Here is a 16,602-nt window from a genome sequence, read left to right on the forward strand (position 1 = left end):
ACAGAAGATGTGGGAAATGTTACAAGGGTGTGTCTCTTAATAGCCCTTCCTAAAATTAGCAAGGGCTCTTGTTGGAGTGACCATTTAAAATTATTTCTTCATTAATCCAAACAAAATGGCAATGTCGAAACTTTTAAAGCTGCAAAGTTGCTGTCCCCAAAGTAGGAGTTTCAGAGGACCAAAGCAAAAATACAAAGATTAGTTGTTCTTTCTGTACTTTACAGTTATTCTGACTCAGGGAATCATAGAGTTGTAAGGGTCAGGGGAGTCTTTTAATCCCCAACCTTGGGGTAAGGAAGGTGCAGAAGCACACACCGTTATGGCATGTGCAATGACTCCTCCCAATTACAGTGAGGTGTTAATTTCTTTTTGCCCTTCCTGTCCCTCCCTTAGTCCAGCAAATAACGAGCCAATGCCCACAGCTCTTAGTCCAGCAGATAACCAGCCACAGCTTGGGCAAAGCAAAGGTATAGCCCTTCTGCAGTGGTTCCTGGCAATTTTTCCCTAGGGATTGGAGAGTGATTCAGAAATAGCAGTGTCTTGACCTGAAACATAAAAAAACAGATTTCCATGAAGCTGGTCCAGGACCAGTGGTGGGGGTGGCCAGGATATGAGGAACAGAAACCACTTTGTTCTCTAAACACCAGGCAAGAGAAAGGGTGACTGAGGGTTTTCTGGGCACACAGGGTCCCAGGCACCTCAGAAAAGTCCCAGTGTTCCAAGCATGGCTTGGAATAACAGAAGCTCTGGACTGGAAGGTACTTTGTACACCTGGATGACAAATCACTCCCTTATCCTCTGATTCCAGAGACCTGGTGCCATTTTGGAAGGGGTAGTCCTACAAAGGATGGTTGGATGAGGGATTAGCATAGAAATTGCTATTTTAGAAAAGGCAGTGGTGTTTGTTACTTCTCCCCTGAGTTTGTGGCCTGTAATTTATACCACAGAGGACATCATAGCATACTCCCATTAATCCTGACAGCATCCTGTGATGAGAAAAGTCAGATTCACAGAAGTTACATGATTCCCCTGAGGTCCCATGATCAGTCTGCAGAAGAATGGGATCTGCAACAAAATCAGACTCAAACCTACATGTTTTGCTCCACTCAAGTACCTTACTAAGGGGCACTTAGTTTTTGCCAAGTTTAATCATTAGTTCTTGGAGAGCACCATGGATGCAGAGACATGTCCAAGGGACATGGGCAAAGAAACTCACTAGGTTTTTCCCTTTGCTCCTCTAAGAAATAGCTGCTTCTCCCAAGCCCCTGCTCCTTTGTACTGGATGAGAAGAGGAATGGTGTCTCTTTAACAATCTGCTCATTGCCTCAGCTCATTTCAACTCATATGCATTTGCATGTGAAAATTACCTTCCTCAGCTCCCAAATTGATGTTTGCATGTGCAAGGCGAGAGGCTCCTTTCTTTGAAGCTTGAGAAGACATTGGTATAAAAAATAATTATTATTTCCATTCTGATGCTCACCCTCTGGCCTCTTGTACCTCACACATCAGAGCATGCCGACAAGAAACCACACACCCCAATAAACATTTATTTTAAGTATGGGGTCTAAGAGAGAAGCAGGTATTGCTTACCTCGAATTTAGTCTGACAAAACCTATATTCTACAACTGAATCTCTCATGTTTTCTTGTTTTGTGTCACTTTCTGATATCAGCGGTAATTTGATTTCATTTTTACAGAACCATTTTATCAAGAGGTGGTAGGATTCATCTTTTTCTCTGTAGATTGAAATAAAAATAAGGCACGAGGTACAGGAAGAACTTGGCTAAAGTCACTAACACCATAATCTGCTGACTGATGCAGGCGCAGAAGGCTGCTTCCTCCAGGTGCCAGAACATTCATTCAGAAGCCACTCTGGACCCCACAAGCTCCTGAGAGGTCCCAGCCTCTGCCTCCCCAACAGCGGGACCCCAGACCCTACCATTTGGCTGAACAGCATCCTGAAGCTTTGTTTTCCTCCCTGGTAACTAGCCAGCTACTAGCATCCTCCTTTCCAAGACCTGGCTCTCACAACCTGGCTCTCTTGACCCACAAATTGCTCTGGATTTCACCCAGGCAAACAGAAAGGCAGGGACTAATTTGCTAGCACCACCTGCCTATGGTGATGATAACGAAGTTGATGAATCAATCACGTTAACAGGCCCTCACTTTTGGTTTTACAAAAATGGCTTTTAACCACAGTACTCATTTTCAGATTTAATTCTAACAACAGTCACTGGGTAGACATGGCTATCCTCGTTGGAAATATGGAAAACCAAGGCTCAAAGAGTAATTTTTTCAAGATTCACAGCCAGTAAGGTGTAAAGACATAATCTTGGCAAACTCCCGAGGATAATGCAACTAGGGGAAGCAAGGAGTGTTCATACATTCACCCCACACACCATGCCTTCCCAAAGCAGGTCCAGAGGGTATTGAAGGCCCCATCCCTCCTCCCTTTCTGCCCAAGTCTCTGAAAATCATGAGGTACCAAAGAACGGAGAATGAGCAGCTCTAGAGATGGAGACAGCACCGAGGCTAAAAACAAGGGATCATCTGTTTATCACATCACATGTGGCTTCATCACTTTTCTACCTTCTTTAAACTCCTTCTTTTGACTGGAGAGGCTGGGAGCCACAGCCCAGAGGGGTCTTTGCCTTGAACAAGGCTCTAAACATCCAGACCATGTAGCCAACAGCCCCTTGGCCACATTAAAATAATTAACTGGGAGGCCATTAGACTAAGGCAGCTCCAGCACCCTGGGTTCCTACATGAGCAAACCAAAACTGAATTCAGTGTAAATGTAAATGGTAAAACTAACCTTAAGCTTAACCACTCAGAAACTGCCAAGCAACCTCTCACTAGGGAATTTCCACTGGAATAATCCAAATAAGGCTATGGCTCCACATTAATCAATCAATAATTTTCTTTGACTCACTTCCAGGTTCACCCTGTAAAAGTCTTCCCCTCATACTCCTTCAGCAGAGCCCCCAAACACTTGCAGTTTGGAGCTGCCCAATTAATGAGTCAGTCTGCTCAAATAAAGTCTTTAAATTTTAATGTGCCTCAGTTTATCTTTTAAAGGCTACCAAGAGGAAGTGAGGAAGAATCAGTCTCTGCATAGAAGCAACACTCTTCAACAGGCATCCAGCAGCAGCAACTGGGCACCTGTCAGACAAAAGCACTATGAGCTGTGTGGGACTCCAGAAACTAAGAGCAGCACAGAACACTAGTGATGCTGTGGGTCCCCCTAGAAGCATTTCCGCAAGAGGAGCTTCACTGGACTCTCACTGAATGCCTCCGAGAAGTCTGTTGAGCAGAAACAATACCCCCAATTAATACATGAAAAAAACTGGGGCTCAGGGAGTTTACATAAATAGGTAGGTAGATATCCTTCATTCAGTATTCTCCACAGGACAGGCATTACAGTGTCCATTTCCATGAATAATCTTTCAATCCTCACAACAGTCCTGTGGTGTGCACCTTAAAGAGGAAAAACTCAGAGGTTTGGAGAGATTATGTGATGTGCCCAAGGTCATTAAGCCAACAGTGGGATGGGGTCCCACACTCAAGTCTTCTGGCCTCAAGTCCAGAGCTGTGTCTACAACTCAGCAAAGGCCAAATTTTATCCCCAAGCCTCCTAGAGATCCCTAGGTAGTCACTAACACAGCATATATCCTTTATAGGCTCGTCAGAGCCCCCAGATAGACACAATGACACATGTTAAGTGGCATGCTTCAAAGAAGGAAAATATGAGTCTGCATGTTAATTTGGGAAAGCCTATTCCCAGTAAATAAGTGTTTAGGGCCTGGACTTCAGGGAGTTTCCAGGATGGATGGTACATAGAAATAGGCAGGGGTGGGAGGTCAGACTTTCCCTAGAGTTGAATTTTTTCTTGAATATTTTGGTCCAATTTATGGTAAATTCTGCTTATACACAAGGCCTTCTGAAGTGGATTTTAATCTCTCAAAATAATCTGGAGTTAGAGCATGCAGCAGCAACTGCCTTATAAACTGCAGAGCAAGTGAAAGATGATAGCTATAATATAACCGTTTCATTCAGCATAATAGGAAATAAAGTGGAATGGGTGATTGGAGCAGATACGGCACAGAGCAAGTACCAAGCATTACTCACACTCTTGAAATGATCACAATTACATGCATCTCCTCATGTCTATGGGCAAAATAACCCATGAAAGAAAATCTGCTGAATGTGAAGTGGGGGGAACAGGAGGTTTTTAGGAGGAGAACAGGATTCATTACACTCTACATCTTAAAGACACAAATCCACTTGACCAAGGGATGTCTGTGCATTAGCTCCAGTGCACCTCGGAATCCCTGGAGGATGACACAGCACTTCACAACTGAGCCATGGGATGACAGGCTGGTTTGGATCTCTGTCCTGGACAAGAGAGCCTGCTGCACTCAGGCTGGCTAAAGCAGTAATCCTGGAGATGCCAGTGGGAACTCCCACCCACAAGGCCTCTGATTTCTTTACTCTTTATACTGAGAATGGGTATGACTGAGTTATCTAAATGAGGTTTCTTCTTGGAAGATGCAGCATCTGCTTTGAGTGTGGCTGCTGTAAAAGTGTAGATTTCCCAATCCACTCAATGCCTCCCGTTTCGCAGGTAGGGGTCACAATCCCTCCATGAAACTGCCTGCAAGCCCTACCCTCCTGCAGTCACTGTAAAGTGCAGCATCACATACTCTGGTCAAGGAAGGGCTCTGTTCGGAGACAACTGCTATATTGCATCTATGGTCGCATAAGAGAAGTCTCTAAATTTCCAGCAGTCCTAAACAGCAGATGATAAGGTCACAGAAGACAGTGACTCAAGGCCAACGTCATGCAAGTCGCAGATCTTCCCTATCCTGCAGCCCGAGCTCTGGGCTTATCCCCAGAAGTCTCACCTCTTATAAGCTTTACCTGGAGCCTAAAATCATGAGAAGCCTCAGGCTTCCTGGATAAAGACCAAGACAGCATGCCAAAGGGGACACCGTTTCTCTAAACCCAACCTGTGAAGGAAGACTGGGATAAATTACTTGACCCTCTGCTAAGGAAATATGCCAAGTGGGGGGATATCTGTCACCTTCCAACTTAAAGCCCTTCAGAATCTGTCTGCCACCTTGGGTATGCAGTGCACACCCCACCAAGCACCAACCCCAAGGGTGCTCCACTTCCAAAAGGCTCTGTGGTTCAACTTGTTTTGAGATGCACTCCCAGGTCCAACCTCCTCCTGGAGACTCACAGTGCATGCAAGCATTGTAAAGGCTCTGAGAAGTCACAAAGTACATAAATCCACTCCTCTTGCAAACTCCTTTTGATTTGAGCATCCCGTCATCAATTTTGCAGAGCACGGTGAGCTAATTTATTGACAGAATCTGATACATTTCCATGCTGGTGGAAGAGTCAAATAAAAGAGAGCTCTGTTCCCCATCTTAGGCCATTGTGTTGCAGACATGGGACTTCCTTTGTGTCTAAGGTCAAGTTCAAATATCTTTGCATTTAAAAAAATTAACTGGCACAAGAAGTAGAATGGGGCTCTAGAGTTTGAAGGAAGTAGACTTAAGCATCAAGCCCTAATGAGAAGAGATTTTTCGAACAAGAGGAGGCCTCTAGCTTGGAGTTTGGAGTTTCTGTCTTGAGAAGGGGCAGTCTCTGAGTGAGGGGATGGTGGACATACAGGTCCTGTGCACCTGCAGCTAAGCCTCAGGAAAGACTCAAATGGACAAGTCTGGCTGGAAATGGGGAAGCTACCCCGCCGCCACACACAAACACACACCACCACCACCATCAAAAGGGGCTATGCTGGCTTAGAAACTGAGCATGAGTGGAATTTAGTGTGCACCAATTACAGAAAGCCCTCCTCAAGCATTCCAATATGTGTCAATTCCCTGCAACTTTCCCACGGTGGGTGAGTAGGAGAACAATGCCCCTTAGATAATTGTGCTTAAATTTTCTACCTCACAAGTGCATGGTAGTTCAGTCAGATTTAATTAGTTTTGCAGAAACAGAGTAATAAGACTTTCCTTACACTTGAGTCTCACTGTGACTGATTATTCAAACTGCACCCCAGGAGTTACACATACCAACACTCCATGGAACTTGTTTTCTGCATATTACTCATTAGGAAATGCTTGAGAGGTTTGACTTTGTACTTTTCCCCAAATCTTTACCTCTTTTCCGTCCCTCTGTAAATAAGTTGAGGAAAAACGTTATTCTAGTGATTAAATAAATATGACCTCAAATAGAGCTAAATGTCAACATTCTTTCAAACATCCGGACCAAAAGTAAAAACCTGATTTAGCCTTTTTCATTTCACATTTTGGAATACTTGGATATTTGACCTCTCACACAGCCAGCCAAATTTTCTTCCATTAATTTCTTCACTACTTTGACCTGAAGGAAAACTTTTGAATCTATTCACCCTGTTTTATGAAAGTAAATTACCATGAATTGAGTTTTTAAAATAATCTTAGGATTATTTAAAGTCCTAGAAAAAAATGTTCATGATATATTGATAAGCAAAATGTAAGTCAACAAACAGAATGCTCCACATATACAGTCATGTTCTATAAAGTTGCTGCCAACACTGAATTAGCAAATATTGAACCACTGCTCCTAAAGGAAACAAAGGATTAGGTTCCTGTGAGCCTCTGGTCACAATATTTTTGTTAATTGATTAATGCATAATCTTTGTTTCTTGTATTTCTCCTTAAAGAAGCCTTATTTAGTATACATTATTGCTTCACTAACTGGAGCTCACTACTGACAGTACTGTAACTTACTTAGGTCTGAAGGAAACTTATCTAATACACATGACTTTCTCTGTGCAGTACACTACAGCCATCCTGAGTGCAGGAACACTAGACAGCACTTCAGCACTACTCTTGGGGGCCATTTCAAAAGGCAAGATCACCAGCAAAAACACAGAAATGCAAAATATGTGGCACTAAACAGACAATGAAAAGCACATTTGTTAACAATATGAGAGCTCCAACAGTAAGGCAGCGCTTCTCTGTACTCAGCCTCAGCTGGGAATGTGACCCTCAGAGAACTCAAACATTTTGCCTCTCTGCACATGTCTGTGAATGGCCATGACAATGGCATGAGTATTGATTTGGGGGCTACAAATAAATTTCAATAAGTGAATTTGCAAATACAGAATCCACAAATAATGAGAAACAACAGTACTATTTTTATAACCATAAAGAATGTTATTAAACTTAAAAAAAAATCTTGGCCCTCATGGGATGACAAGAATAGTGATTGTAGTATACACGTATTCAGTGTGTTCTGAGCAGCACAATCCAAATTTCTCTCCTTGAATTAGGCACAATTGCTCCATTTTGCTGATGACAAACACAATTGGATCTTCCCTTCTGATTCTACCTTTTTCCATTGATCCTATCGACATCACAAGAAACAAATGTGGCCCCATTTTCTTTTACCATAAATTTATGATTATAAGACACTCCCCCATTTTCCCAATGTGATTTTAATATAGGATCCTTCAATGATGCAAATAAGCTTGTAATATTTTACACCAAGTAGCCAAACAATGTAGTTGCACATACTTTTAACCTTACAAATCACAGAATAAGGTGTTATTTTTAAAAGATTGCTTTTTTTTTGCTAAGTATTTCATAAGAGAATTTTATTCAAACTGCTCACGTATTTTAACATCCATTTCTCCAGCATCCTTGGAACCAGATTTTTAACCATTATATGCCACTTTGCATTTATGTCCACTTCCCTTCTAAGTTGCTATACATACTTTTAAAACATATAAATGGCACAATCACTCCAATTTTTATCCCAAGCTTCAAGTATCCATTGGCACATTAGGATAGTGCTATGCCTCAAATCTCCTGTGGCGATCTGACAAAATATTTCCTTTTAACGTGTCCTTCAAAAGCTAATCTACAATCAATGCCACTTGAAAAGCTGAAGTCTTCTTCCTAAGGATGATTACTACTCAAGTATTAATATTCTTTCCCACTCCCCCTCTTCCTCTCCCCATTCTACCTGGTGACCTATGAGAGTATCCTAAACTAGAATTGATTGAAATCATTTAAGGTTAAGTGTGTCTTCCTTACACAATTCATATTGTTCAAAGTAAAACAACTAAGATACTGTCCTATAATAGAAGATAATTTGTAAGGATTTGAATATTGGGCAACTCCTTCCTTTCGGAAAAATAATTCAAGGGAGGGGAGGAGGGACATCTTCCTTACATCTGGGCACATATTATAATTTTATTCCAAGAAACAAACAAAGCCTCTCCATGGGCCATACACCCCTCCTAGAAAATCTGACCTCCTATTTCCCAAAGCTTGATGAACCGTGCCTTTATCCATGTATCTGGTGGTGAGGAAAAGCTAGCAGGAAATTAGTACACAAGGCGATGGAACTGGATGTTAGATTTTTGCCAGGTAATAGTTTGCAAATATTTTCTCTCATTTTGTGGGTTGTCTGTTTGCTCTGTTGATAGTTCCTTTTGCTGTGCAAAAGCTCTTTAGTTTATTAGGGCCCACTTGTCAATTTTTGGTCTTGTGGCAATTGCTTTTGAGGACTTAGTCAAATTCTTTGCAAAGCTATGTGCTGAATGGTATTCCCTGGATTTTCTTCTAGGATTTTTATTGTTTGAAGTCTTACATTTAAATCCTTGATTCATCTTGAGTTAATTTTTGTATATGGTGGTAAGTAGGGATCCAATTTTACTCTTTTTGGTTTCATATGAATTTTAGAATAGTTTTTTTCTAATTCTGTGAAGAATGACATTGGTAATTTGATAGCACTGAATCTGTAGATTGCTTGGGGCAGTATGGCCATTTTAACAATATTAATTCTTACAATATACAAGCATGGAATGTTTTCCCATTTGCTTGTGTCATCTCTGATTTCTTTCGGCAGTGTTTTGTAGTTCTCATTGTGGAGATTTCACCTTGATTAGATGTATTCTTTGGTATTTTATTTTTTGATGCTATTGTAAAAGGGACTGGGTTCTTAACTTGGCTCTCAGCTTGAACGTTATAGATGGAGAGACATGCTACCAATTTTTGTACATTGACTTTGTATCCTGAAACCTTGATGAAGTCATTTATCAGGTCAAGGAATTTTTTGGATGAGTCCTTAGGGTTTTCTAGGTATAGAATTATATCATCAGCGAAGAGAGATGATTTGAAATCTTATTTTTCCTATTTGGACGCTTTTTATTTCTCTTGCCTGACTGCTCTGGCTAGGACTTCCAGTACTATGTTATTTAGGAGTGGTGAGAATGGGCATCTCTGGCTTATTTTTGTTCTTAAAGGGAGTGCATCCATCTTTTGCCTGTTCAGGATGATGTTGGCTATGGGTTTGTCATAGATGGCATGAGGTATGTTTCTTCAATGCCAAGTTTGTTGACGATTTTTATCATGAAGGGATATTGGATTTTGTGGAAACTTTTCTGTGTCTATTGAGATAATCATATGGTTTTTGTTTTTAATTCTCTTTATGTTTGTGAGTCATATATATTTTCATATGTTGAACCAACCTTGCATCCCAGGAAGAAATCCTACTTGATTGTGATAAAATAACTTTTTGGTGTGTTGGTGGATTCAGTTTGCTAGTATTTTGTTGAGGATTTATGCATCTATGTGCACCAGGAATATTGGCCTGTGGTTTTTTCATTGTGTCTTTGCATACAATCAGATAGGGAGGAGTTCCTCCTCCTCGATTTTTTGGAATAATTTCAGAATATTTGGTACCAGCAATTTTCCGTATGTCTGATAGAATACAGCTGTGAATGGTTCAGGGCTTTTTATGGTTCACTTCTGACTGATTCTATTTTGGAATCTGACATTGGTCTGTTCGAGATTTTAATTTCTTCCTGATCCAATCTTGGGAAGTGTGTGTTAACAGGAATTTGGCCATTCCTCTACATTTTCTAGTTTGTATGCATAGATGTGTTCATAATAGTCTCTGAGGACCTTTTGTATTTCTCTGGAATCGATTATAATATCACTTTTGTCACCTCTGTGCTTATTTGTTTTTTGCAGTCTATCAAGCTTGCTTATTTTTTCAAAGAGCCAACCTTTGGTTTTATAAACCTTTTGTACAGAATTTTGGGTCTCAGTTTCATTCTGTTCTGCTCTGATTTCAGTTATTTTCTTCTGCTAGCTTCGGGGTTAGTTTGCTCTTGCTTTTTGAGTTCCTCTAGGTGTGATGTTAGAGTGTTAATCTGAGATCTTTCTAACTTCTTAATGTAGGCATTTAGAACTATAAACTTTCCTCTTAATACTTCTTTTGTTGTATCCAGAGATTTTGCTATGTCATGTTTCTGTTTTCAATTTATTTCAAATACTTTAGTTTCTGCCTTAATTTTGTTGTTTACCCAGAAGTCATTCAGGAGCAAGTTGCTTAATTTCCTTGTAATTTTGTGGTTTTGAGAAATCTTCTTGGTCTCTTCTTCCTGGCATTGATTTCTACTTTTATTCCACTGTGGTCCAAAAGTATGGTTGGTATGATTCAGATTTTTTTAACATATTGAAATGCTTTATGGCTTAACATGTGGTTGATCTTAGAGTATGTTTTATGTGCAATTGAGAAGAATGTATATTCTGTAGCTGACGGATGGAGTGGTTGGTAGGTATCTATTAGGTCCAATTAGTCAAGTGTCAAATTTAAGTCTAGTATTTCTTTGTTAAGTTTTTTGCCTCAATGATGTGTTGAACACTGCAGTGGAGTGTTGAAGTCTCCCACTATTACTGTGTGGGCTATATAAGACTTTTCATTGGTCTGGAAGTACTTGCTTTATGAATCTGGGTGCTCCGATGTTGGGTATTTATATATGTAGGTTAGTTAAGTCTTTTTGAATTGAACCATTTATCATTACATAATGCCCTTCTTTGTCCTTTTTTTACTGTTGTTAAAGTCTGTTTTATCTGATATAAGAATAACGATCCCTGCTCTTTTTTCATTTGTGTGATAGATCTTTCTCTACCTCTTTACTTTGAGCCTATGGGCATTGTTACAAGTGAGATAGGTCTCTTGAAGATGGCAGATGAATGGGTCTTACCCTTTTTTTTTTATCCAACTTGCCACTGTGTGCCTTTTAAGTGGAGCATTTAGACCATTTACATTGAAGGTTAATATTGATATGTGAGGTTTTGATCTTATTGTGGAGTTGTTAGCTGGTTACTTTGTAGTTTCTATTGTGTAGTTTCTTTTTAGGGTCTATGGACTACATACTTAAGTTTCTTGTGTTAAAACCCATTTTTTAAAAAATATGGAATGCTTCATGAATTTGTCATCCTTGTACAGGGGCCATGCTAATCTCTGTATTGTTCCAATGAAAACCCATTTTGGAATGGCCAAAAAAATTACTATGTGAACAGCCTCTCTAAAGAAGAGGTTCATATGGCAAATAAACCTACAAAGAGATGCTCAGAGTCATGAGGAAAATAATCAAAACCACAAGGAGATACCACTATATACATATTAGAATGCCTAATTTTTTTAAGTGACAATACTTAGAGCTGGTGAATACATGAAGCAACTGGAACTCTCCTAAATAGTACTTAGTATTGTTAGGGATGAAAAATGGTGCAGCTACTTTAGACAAGAGTTTGGTAGTTTTTATAAAAGTAAACCTCTACCTGCCATATGACCCAGCAATCCCACTCCTAGATATTTACACCAGAGAAGTAAAAACATACATTCACACAAAGATCTGAATGTTAATGCTCATACACACTTGATTTGGAATTGCCAACAATTAGAAATGACCCAAATGTTCCTCAACTGGTGAATGGATAAACAAATTTTGATATATCCATGCACTAAAATGTTACTAAAAGAAAAAAAACAGATAAGGATTTATGCTGAAACAATATGAGTGAATCTCAAAGCATGTTATGTGAAAGCAGCTAGATACAAAAGCCATCATGCTATCTGATGCCATTTATACAATCCGGAAAAAGTAAAACTATAAGGAGAGAAAACAGATAAGTGTTTATCAGAGGCTGGGAATGAAAAAAGGAGGCTGACTGCAAAGAGGCAAAAGGTAATTTTATAGGGGATTCAGTGGTTATAACACAATTGAAAATTTTACTGTATGTAAATGATTCCTCAATAAATCTGATATCTCAAGGTTACTATGGGCAGCATAGTAGGCTATCTAAACTGTTTATCAAACAGAGAAGAAAGAATAATGAAAAACTCATAACTTCCTGGAAACATATCTGGCCATCTCCCTTCAAAGATGCTAAAGTCTCTACAAGTTCAGACAAGGCCTTGGTTGAACTGTTTCTTATAGGGAAAGCATTTAATATCATCATCCACCCCAAATACTAAGTGATGATATTATATTTCCCTACTAGGGAGAGATATTTCAAGTACAAATGTGATCTTAATTAGATGCTCCTCTTTCCAACGCAGTTATGAATTCAGTTTCACCTATGTCAGAAGTAGACGGGAGAACTTGATTAAAGCGTCAGTGGGAAAACAGCATTAGCATAGATGTGGAACCTAAAAAGCATATGACAGGTATACTTTTATAACCTTGTCCACGACATTGACAATTATGATCTCAATGGGCATTTCTATTTTGCCTTTTCAGTATGTTCATAATATACTACAAAAACAGTCCACTTGAATGATGTTCAATTTTAAAATATGAGATCAAAGAAACACAAAAACCTACTCAAATGCTGTGCTAAGATGCTCTGTCTTCAATAATACTGAATTAGTACGAGCTTTTGGCTATTGATTTCATTACTTTGACAGCTGAAGTAACATGTCCATGCCTTACGTCTGTCTTGACTGTTTGGGGTTAGAAAAAGAATGCCAGGTTACACATGGTATTTTCTAAATTAACTTGAGCTCTGCATTTGTCTACAGGCCTACGAGGTTCAATCTGTAGGCTTGGTACCTGAGGAGGTGGCAGGAACAAGTGGAAGTTTCCGCTTGGCTAGCTGCCATTGTCATAAGAAGCCAGTGTCACCTCTTGTCATGTAAAGGAATTATTTAATCTTTTAAAACAGATTAAATAATGCATTCTACCCTGAAAGAGATAAATTAGTGCATAAAGTACAAAAAGTAATCCCCTTGATAAGCATGCGATCATGCTTATCTATTTTCTGTCATGACTGTGAAGTCAGAGTAAAAATTTAACACTGATTATAAACATCTTAAAATTTAAAGTTGCAAGAAAAAAAAAGAGGTAGTGATGGTGATGAAAATTGCAGTGTCAGGCTAGTTCAGCAAAGCTTCTTCACAATGCAGCAGGCTTCCAGAAACAGCAGAGGGAGGGGCTGTGCCTGTCAGACCAGAAACAGCAGCAGGCCAAAGGGCCTGTTGTCCATTCCTCCCAAACCTCCACCAACAGAAAACCTCCTGGATGATCCGAGTAACCAGAACATCTTTTCTTTATTTCACTTAGAAAAGGCAAATTTCAACACACGAAGTTACCCTGACCTCCAAGGATGGTGAATTGAACCCAGAAGATGGACTGCTCAAAATGGCACGAAAAGACTGAAATGATTTATTTTAAGAAAATGACAAAGAAAAAGAGAAGGAGAGAGGAAGCCACGATGAAGGAGAGCGAGCGATAAAATTTTGCAATCTGTAGAGCCCTGGGCCAAAAATGCAGGCACTCAATTTGGAGGCGGCGGGGGGGTGGGGGCAGGAGCACAGCATTCTTCCCCTCTCTGACCTTTCCTGTGAGCTCAGGGCCTGAAGACACCTGTCGTGGATGGGAAAAGGGCTTACGAACAGGTGTGCATTTCAGCCTGAAACAGAGGAGTTGTGAACCCCAGGATCCCATCCAACCCCATGCAGCAACTACCACCCTCCAAAGCCCGCAGGGCCCATTCTGGAACAGCTAAAACAAAGAGGTCTGATCTCCTGCTCTGGAGATCAGGGAAATGGATACAGAAATATAAGGCAGAGAACTGGAAACAGGGATCAGGCAATGGTAGCAAGACCTGCCTTCCCACCGCTGTGAGTCACTGGCTGTGCCCCACCTACACACCAGCACACATGTGCAGCCAGGCAAGAGAAAAGACGCGCATGGGATTCCCTCCTCCAGAAGGAGGGAATTTCACAGTATTTCATGGTATTTAACTTTTTCTCTGATTTGGTTAATTTATGAGAAGTGTCATCATGTGTCAGGAGCTGCATGGAGGACAAGGCTGTTTAGATTATGTAATACTTGATAGAGACAGTAAAACAGGTACAATGTATGTCAGAGTTATGAGGCATACTCACAAAACCAGTACCCCAACTCAACCACCAAGCTCAGAAAGAGACCACGCCCAACATAGGGAATCCCCTTAAGACCCCCTGACTGCACCCTTCTGCCTCAGATGGAACAACTATTTCTAGTTTTCTGCTTATCCTTCTCTTTAAAAAAAAATTTTTTTTCAGATTATGCCTGTATTCCTAAACAATATACTGTTTAGCTTTGCTTGGATATTAGCATGATAAAAATGGTATCATCCCATATTACTGACTCTGAAGTTTTGAGGCTGTCGCCCATCCATTTCCTGATGGTAGCAGCTTTGGGTCATTCATTTCCACAGTTGTACCATATCCCACTGAGTAAATATACCCAGCTTTTATTCATCTATTTTCCCATGGTTGGACATCTACATTATCCTCATTCTGGCTACTACCAAGGCTGCTAAAAACATTCTGTTATACATGCTCTTTTAGTACTCAGGGGCAGGAATTTCTCCCGGGTATATAGAGAATCAGTGGGTTCATAGGACTTACTTATATTCAGGTTTATAACCTATGCTCTTTGAAGTGCTTATATCAGCTTACACTCATGCCAACAGTGTATGTTCTGTTTTTATATTTCTGAGTACTTGATCTTATCAAATTTCTTAATTTTTATAAATTGAAGAGTATTTAAAAAGTATCGTATGATGTCTTAATTTTCATTTTCTTGAAAATTAGTATTTTCAATTAAAGGCAGCCAAGAAATTTTTAACAAATGTAGTCAAGAAAATAAACTCAACCCATACTATTGAGTTTTTCCTCATTTTTTTTTTTTTTTTTTTTTACTATTTATGTTTCCACCTACGAGAAATGTCTATTTGTATCTTTTTTCCTCTTTTCCATTAGGTTGTTTTTCTGAATTTATGGTTCTTTATATATGCTGGATACTAATCCTTTCGCAGCTGTACATGTTACAATTACATCTGTACATTTTAAATTTGTCTCTTCCTATTTTACAGTGTCTTCTAAAGAATATCTTTTTTTTTTTTTTTTTTTTTTTTTGAGATAGAGTCTCACTCTGTCACCCAGTCTGGAGTGCAGTGGTGTGATCTCGGCTCACTGCAAACTCTACCTCCTGGGTTCAAGTGATTCTCCTGTCTCAGCCTCCTGAGTAGCTGGGATTACAGGCGCCTGCCACCACGCCTGGCTAATTTTTGTATTTTTAGTAGAGACAGGGTTTCGCCATGTTGGTCAGGCTGGTCTCAAACTCCTGACCTCAAGTGATCCACCTGCCTCAGCCTCCCACAGTGCTGGGATTACAGGTGTGAGCCACACACCTGGCCTAAAGAATATCTTAATAACTAAAAAAGTAATCCATATTCAAGGTGAAGAACTCTCAATATCATAAAAATGTCAAGTCTACCAAAAGCAGTCTATAGCTTCAGTCCACTTCCAGTCAAAATCCCAACTGGTTTTTAAGGTAAGTTACCTTGTAATTCACCTTCCTGTTTGAGTCAATCATTATTTTGTGCAAAAATGAACATGGAATGGAATAAGCAGCCTTTCCCACACCTGGAATAGTGGAGCAGGCATGAGTCACATAGATGCAGATTTGAGTCTGAGTCCTATGTTCACCAGCTCTGCACTTGAGCAGAGTACTTCTCAAAGTGTCTATTTTCCTGTTTTTATTGGAGATAAGAATACCTAACGATAGCATTGCTAAGCGAGATAACATATATAAACTCTTCTAGAGTCATGGTACATAGTAGGTGCTCAGTAACTGCAGACTGCCTTCTTTCCCCATGCTTCCCTGTCTCACCATCCTCCCTTGAAGCATAGGGCTATATGGGCTTCCTGAGCCCAGTAACCCAGCCCCTGTTAGAAAAGAGAGGTCCCCAGAGGCCCTGCCCTTGGCTGGACACCCTGAAGTTCTCATGGGGGAATGAGCTGCACATGCCTGCAGGGACCGGGTACCTGGGCATGGAGGAGGCAAATAGACAGTCAGGGCCCACAGGCCCAGGTCATCCTACCCCCGTCCACAGCCATGGAGACTGATTTAATAGTAATATTATTGCTCATCATTATTTTTAATAATAATAATGCTATTGTAAAACCACTTAGCAAAGTCAAAGTAGCCCGTCTAAGATTAGTGACACTTTCATTATTGTTATTTTTACATGTCAGTTGCTTTACATGGATTATCTCATTTAATTCTCATAAACAACCCTATGAGATCAGTCTTTTTTTTTTTCTTGGCATTTGACAGCCCAAGATGCAGAGGCTCAGAGGGGCCAAGCACATTCCTTGTGCAGGGTCATGTGGGTACCAAGTGTTGGAGGCAGGATGAGAAGCAAGCAATCCACTTCTACTGAGGCCCCACCTCCCACTGTTGTCAGCTCAG

The 16,602-nt window shown here is 40.2% G+C and overlaps 1 long non-coding RNA gene and 1 pseudogene across 1 annotated transcript in view; both read right to left on the reverse strand.

Annotated features, from left to right (window-relative positions):
- The window catches only part of LOC129050220 (uncharacterized), a 246,195-nt gene that overhangs the window by 16,836 nt on the left and 212,757 nt on the right, over positions 1 to 16,602 (reverse strand). The window lies entirely within an intron of this gene.
- Positions 11,260 to 11,355, reverse strand: LOC112129138 (U6 spliceosomal RNA; annotated as a pseudogene).

The sequence above is a fragment of the Pongo abelii genome, chromosome 16 (assembly GCF_028885655.2).
Source record: "Pongo abelii isolate AG06213 chromosome 16, NHGRI_mPonAbe1-v2.0_pri, whole genome shotgun sequence".
Taxonomy (NCBI): domain Eukaryota; kingdom Metazoa; phylum Chordata; class Mammalia; order Primates; family Hominidae; genus Pongo; species Pongo abelii.